Genomic DNA, 6,836 nt, shown 5'->3' on the forward strand with positions numbered 1-6,836 from the left:
GAAGCCGGAAGGGGATGGGGAGAGGAACACTGAAAATCAAACCCGCACTTGTTTTGTTAAAAAATTTCACCACTACTATAAGCGTTGATGATTCTTTTGGGCAAAATATATTGGTCGATCGGTTGAAACTAATTTCACTTGGTAGCTAAAAAGTATATACAATATGTATATTATATTTATATGATATACGGGAAAACCAAAAATAGACTTTGTTTCCGAAAACAAATGACAGTTGTTTCAGATAATTTATCGTCAGTCATATGGCTCATGCGTTCTTATAATCCATCATTCCTCCTTTTTTTCTGTCTAGCAAATGGTAACTTTTTCGACATTAACAACAAAGGAAAAATAAGAGTTTTTTTTTAAAAAGAATTAATATGTAATACTTTATTTTTTCCATACAAAATAAGTACTCAACATACTAATATTTTTTCATCTCTTATTTTCTTTATACTAGTATTAATACTCGCGCAGATGCACGGATACTAACCATGTCAAATTTGATCTAAGTTATTTGGTTATGTATAAATAACTTTAAAATTTAAACCTCATAGATAAATATAAATAATCATTAGATATCATAAAGAGACAATACACATAAAAGACTAATCATTTCTCAAATATTGTAGTGGATAATTCTATTTTTTTTTTTGTATTATTCTGGACGGTGTCGTTGGAACCTTAAAATAGTCAGGAACCAAAAAAATAACTCATATTTATGATAAAGCAACCAAAGATTGAGACAGTTGGAAGGACTCTTTGGATACGACTTGAACCTTATTTGGTATGCTATTGTTTATATAAAAATATTTCAATTGAAATTTCTAATTTCCAAAACTTTATATTTCAATAAGAATTATCTTTATACTGATGTAAGTGAAGATATTATCCCTGCTTCAAAATCCACCTTAATCGGCTATCTAAAATTTTAAATAATCTTTTAGCCGGTGAAATTTTATTTCACTATGACTCCATTTTGAAGATGTACATGATTTGAAGTAACATTATTGGTGGTAGAGGATGAAAAAAGATTTTTGAGTATGTGGCATAGTGTTTAAACTGTCAACATATTAAGTATGAGTATAAGAGACCTGATGGTTTGCTTCAAAGATTAGTATACCGAAGCGGAAGTGAGAGCATATCATAATGGATTTTGTGGTTAGTCTGCCATGAACCCTAAGGAGATTTGATGTTGTGTGGGTCATTATGGACAGACTAACCAAGTCTGCACACCTCATTCCAGTCATGACTACCTACACTACTGAGCAGCTGGCTTGGATTTATCTTAAAGAGGTTGTTTGCCTGCATGGTATGCCTGTGTCTATTATCTTGGATTGAGGCACTCAGTTTACATTATATTTTTGGAGATCCGTATAGCGTGAGTTGGGCACACAGGTTGAGATGAGTACATGTAATGATCCAATCAGTCGTTTTGAGCATTTATATTTCGTTCAATTGTTTGAAGTCTTGAGTGGCTTCATATGATGTATTATGACTTGTGTGAATCGTTGGTTTTGGGTTTTAGGTGAATTAGGGTTGATTTGGAAGAATGATTCTCAACTAGGAAGCTTTAAGTTGGAAGAGTTAACTGACGAGCACAAAACACACACTTAAATTATGCTTGCTAATCAAGATAGTATATTATAATATCGTGTCCACAGGGATTTGATTTAAATAGTGTTCTCAAAGTTTCTAGCTTGATTGCTATCCAGGAGGATCAACAATTGAGATTTATATAATTAATAACTAAAATTAACTAAGAATCTAAAAGCTATTGGCTAGTGACTATCGAGACAAAGAATAAACAAATAAGGTTATCGATGGGAGAAGATAGGGTTTTGATAAGATAGATGCAAGATAATTGCTTGGGATCTAACTCTAGATAATTCACTTCTAATGTTCAAGTGAGTCTCTCGAATTCACTCAATTATTAGTTCAAACGTTCAGCAAATACTCCTCTCTCGATTAAGTCTTAACCTCACGAGATGAACCAATTTTAAGCATGTGAAGATATGCAAGAATGCATAGTGGATTGGTCTTTAGGAAAAACCTCTTTCGATTATTCTCCTAACTAGTTTTAATCAAGGATTCAACTAGCCTCTTTCGATTACTTATAAGAATCTATGAACTCAACCAATAATATAATGCAAAGATATTACAAGTTATGCCTCTCTCGATTACATGAACTAGTGAATATAGATGCAAAAATTAAATCTTTCAAAACGATTCAATACATAAAACTAGAGTAATAATCCACAAACAATCATCAATACACCAAATCTATCAAAACCTAAAAGGAACTATTCCATAGACATGAAAAAATTCATCACAAATATGTTTAAAGTATTGGAAAACATAAATTCGATCCAAAGTCGGGTCTTGAGTGAGGAAGGAATGATGAAATAGCACCATGCGGGGTTCATTAGGGAGCTAACAGTTTGCAGGCAGGTAGGAATTGCATAGTTGCGATGCATCACACGCCGCCCCACGCACCGCGATTGTGTACTTTTCTTAGAGTACGACTCAAATCTTGATTTTTGATGTCCAGACATGGTCCTCGACCCCCGAACACGATCCCAACTTAATCTCTTGGACTTTTACTCATACTTCAAAGCTCCAAATAGCTTGAATTAGCTCCACAACATCTACATAACTCGGAACCACTCCTACAAGGCATAAAACACGCAATAAGGGCAAAACACTACCAATTAAAGCTCAACACAAGTAAAGTGCAGTGAAGTAAGTGCAATAAGTGACTAAAACACGTAATTATATCCTACCATCAACACCCCACACTTAAATCATTGCTCGTCCTCGAGCAATCAAACTACACTTCACATAGACACGACCTTTTTAAACAACTCCCCTAACTCATCACACCAAGAATATTTAAAATAGATTAAGCACAATACTGTAACATCCTAGCCTCAAGATTTGACTCAAAATCACCACACATTTTTCACCACCCCCTCACTTACTCTAACACAGAGGTCAACGATATTACCTTAATTTCCTTCGTGAATCAAGCGCCCTCACACAATAATTGAGAGTAGTTCCACTCATAATAAAATTTAAAAACAATCAGGAACTCATGATAGATAGAAAGAATTCACTCACTCTAAAAAATAACATTCATATGCCATAGAAGACATAACATAGGCTTGTCCGTAGTGTAATACTCAACTAATCGAGCTCATTCAGTTATGGATAAAGTAGGACTTTATTTAGTTTTAAGGTAGGCTGCGGGATGTGTATGATACATTTGAATATAAGAGTGACTACATCTCCCTAAGAACTTTAATACATACAATTAACCGTTCAAAATCCCACATGTATGTCAAATCATACTCCACCTTCACATCAATATACGTCAACTCCCCACTTCTTTAAGCACAATTACATCAAGAGTTACCACTATCAAGGAATAGTTTTAACAACAATACAACTACTTTTTTTTCTTTTCTTTTTCTTTTTCAATTCAAGTGGCCCTTACTTTTTCAAAATTGTGCACCTTTCTCTTTATTTCAATAGTTCCACTCAAAAACCAAACCAACACCCCACATTTTAACTTTTACAAGTTCATAGAAAATTTAAGTGCTCACGAGAGATAAAAGATTCAAATAGATGGTCAATTCAAATAAATGGTTAAGGCTTGTAATGTGATTGCCAAAGAAACAAGATTACATGCTCAAAGGGATAAACTATGATACATAATAATTAGGTGGGTAAACATATATAACTAGCTCAACAAAGAAATACCTATATCACTTCCAAGACTGAATAAAACTACTATTTCGCTTTGAAAACACACGAGGCAAGTTCTAGACATCAAATACAATGCACAGAATAACACGAAAGCTCTCACACACATGGCACATAACTCACTCAGGATCAGACTCATCAAGACATTCTAGTCAAAATAGTTAAGCAAAGTTAAGATCATACAATTTAAGGTACTTATACAAGAGTAAAAAACTGAGCCTAAGTGTCACAAATAAAACACTCACTATTCTCAAGGTATAATAAAGTCAAGAGATATTGCTTTCATTTCAAATCATAGAATATGATTTTCTACTCCTAAAAAATTTAAAACTAAGCACACCCAGTTCAAACAAAACCCTTGGAAAAGAACCGCAACACAAAGAAAAATCAAGGGGGACTTGTTACACTACCTAACAAAAGAAAATCTTTTTTGTATTTTTCCTTCGACTTTAATCCCTCAAGAAACCTGTCGATGATATCCATCATCGGGAAAAATCGAAAACGTTTTTTAAATTTTTTTTCTAAACTTTTTCTATCTGTAACTCCTACAACTAACAAAAAGAAAACTAATATACATACATACATACATACAAATATCCCCCACCCTACACTTTAAGTTATGGTATGTTCCCATGGCACACAATTAAAAAGCATAAGTTAAAAAAAAACTTCCCTGAACATCTAGTTGGGGTCTTAGTCAAAGTCAGGCTCCATTCCTCGCGCCCGAACTAAAGCACACATCCATGCAAACAACTTCTTCTCGACCTTCTTTGGGTACACCCCACACTTATCTTTCTTGCTCACCGTAGCCTCTCTTTCCAGCCCTTTACTTTCTACTCAACACTCGTAGCTGTTTGTCCTTTTGTGCCCTCTTTTATATATCCATCTTAAAATCACAATCTCCTCACCCATTCTATGTATGGGTTTTCTCTCATGTATATCTAATATAGCTCTACCCGTTGCTAAGAATGGTCTTCCTAGGATGAGAGGGACCTCTTTGTTTTCCTCCATATTTACCACTATAAAATTCACAAAAAATATGAACTTATTTACCCGAACTAACAGATCCTCTACTATCCCCTCGGGTATTATAGTCGTTTGGTCTGCCAGCTGCAAAGATATAGGTGCAAACCTTATCTCTCCAATCTCATTCCCCAATTTCTTGTAGATAGATAGAGGCATTAAATTAATTGAGGCACCAGAATCACATAAGGATTTATAAAATTAGTAGTTCCTAAAGAGCACGGTATAGTAAAACTCCTTGGATCTCCACACTTTTATTGGAGTTTATTTTGCAATATCGCGCTGCAATGCTTTGTGAGCTTGACCACTGAAGTCTCCTCTATTTTCCTCTTCTACATAAGGATCTCTTTCAAGAATTTAGCATAAGCAGGCATCTTTGAGAAAACTTCTGTAAATAGTAAGTTTACATGAACCTATTTTAGCACATCCAGAAATCTCCCAAACTGCTTGTCCAGCTTTTCTCTACATTGATTTTGAAGGAAAGGTAGAGCAGGCATATGCTCGCGCTCCTTAGGGTCCTCCCTTCTCGAGTTTTCTCATCCTCCTCCTCCTCCTCCTTCTTCTTCTTCTTATTCTGGCCTTTCTTCTTCTTATCAACATCACTCTTCAACTGCTCCCCACTTTCCTTTTCAAGTCTCACATCTTTTTGGATTGGGGTGAGATATTTCAAAACTTGCCCACTTCTCAATTTTACAGCATTCACTATTTCTCTAGGATTTCTTTCAGTATCAGCATGGAGAGTTCCTGGAATCCTTTCAGACAATAGAGTAGCTAGCTGCCCAACCTGTCGTTTTAGGTACCGAAAACCCGTGCCCAGTTCTTTAATAGGTTCTCCATGTTCCCGTATAGATGAGCTATAAGTTTCAAGCCTCTTATCTATCTTAATAAAAGCCTTCATTAGATCTTCCATACTGGACTGATTAGCTGTGGAGGCTGACATTGCTGCCTCTGCTGATTTTGGAAGACTGGAGTTCCTTTCCTGGGGGTCTGGGATTGTTCTATTGCCATGCATTCATAATACTCCCAGGTGAACTCCATGAAAAATCGGGGTGCCTCTGGCCTATTGCATTAAAATTATAATTTCTCACAACATTCACTTCCTCAGTTGAGGCTTGACACTTATGAGTAGGGTGTCCTCTTCCACATATATCACAAGCTGCGTGAGGCTCATTAAGCATTGAGGCTAAGGTCAACTTTCGTATTTCTTTAGCCATAGAATCAAGTTGTACCTGCACAGATGTATTAGCATCAACTTGATGAACACCAATTGATCTTCTTCTTTTAGCACTCTCAGAGGGACACTGGTTGGCATCTTCAGATAACTCATCAAGAATTGTAACTATCTCTTCTAGAGTCTTCTTCGTCAATGGGCCTCCAACTGCATTGTTTAATGTTCTATGCAACCCCGATGTCAATCCTTCCCAAAAGTCCTGGATTTGCATCCAGAGTTCAATTCTGCTATGTTGACACTTTCTAACTATCTCCTTAAACCTCTCACATGCTTCAAAAATAGTTTCAGTCTCTTTCTAGTAGAAGTTATGGATTTTTCTTCTAATCATGCCCGTCTTAGCTGAAGGCAAATATTTATCAAGGAATTTTATGGTCATCTCCTCTCAGGTTCTAATCGATCCATTGGGAAATCTTCGAAGCCATTCTTTCGCATCATCTTTAAGTGAAAAGGGGAACGCCCTTAAGTACATTGCATCTTGTGACACCCTATTGTATTGAAAGGTGTTCATAGACTCCTCGAAGTCCATAAGATGTGTATTTGGATTTTCATTCATCTTTACTCTGAAGACACATCGGTTCTGAATGGTTTGAAGCAACCCTTGCTTCAACTCGAAATTGTTTGCTGTAATTGGAGGTGGCCTAACACTTGATAATCCTTGATTGTAAACTGGTCTAGCATAATCGCCATGTGGTCTCCTAAGCATGGGAGTTATATTTCCAAACTGGTCTGCAACCAAGGGTTGATAATGATTAATTCTGTGACCCCTATCTTCTTCATAGATAGTATGTGCAGCTTTAATAGCTGCTTTCTCAACATCCCA

The 6,836-nt window shown here is 35.9% G+C and overlaps 1 non-coding gene across 1 annotated transcript; it reads left to right on the top strand.

The window, feature by feature from the left end:
• The first annotated feature begins 6,237 nt into the window (after nucleotides 1–6,237).
• Nucleotides 6,238–6,344, top strand: LOC142173137 (small nucleolar RNA R71). The gene has a single exon (XR_012702569.1). It is a non-coding gene; the product is annotated as a small nucleolar RNA R71 (small nucleolar RNA).
• Nucleotides 6,345–6,836: the final 492 nt, after the last annotated feature.

This window comes from Nicotiana tabacum, chromosome 18 (assembly GCF_000715075.1).
Source record: "Nicotiana tabacum cultivar K326 chromosome 18, ASM71507v2, whole genome shotgun sequence".
Lineage (NCBI taxonomy): Eukaryota > Viridiplantae > Streptophyta > Magnoliopsida > Solanales > Solanaceae > Nicotiana > Nicotiana tabacum.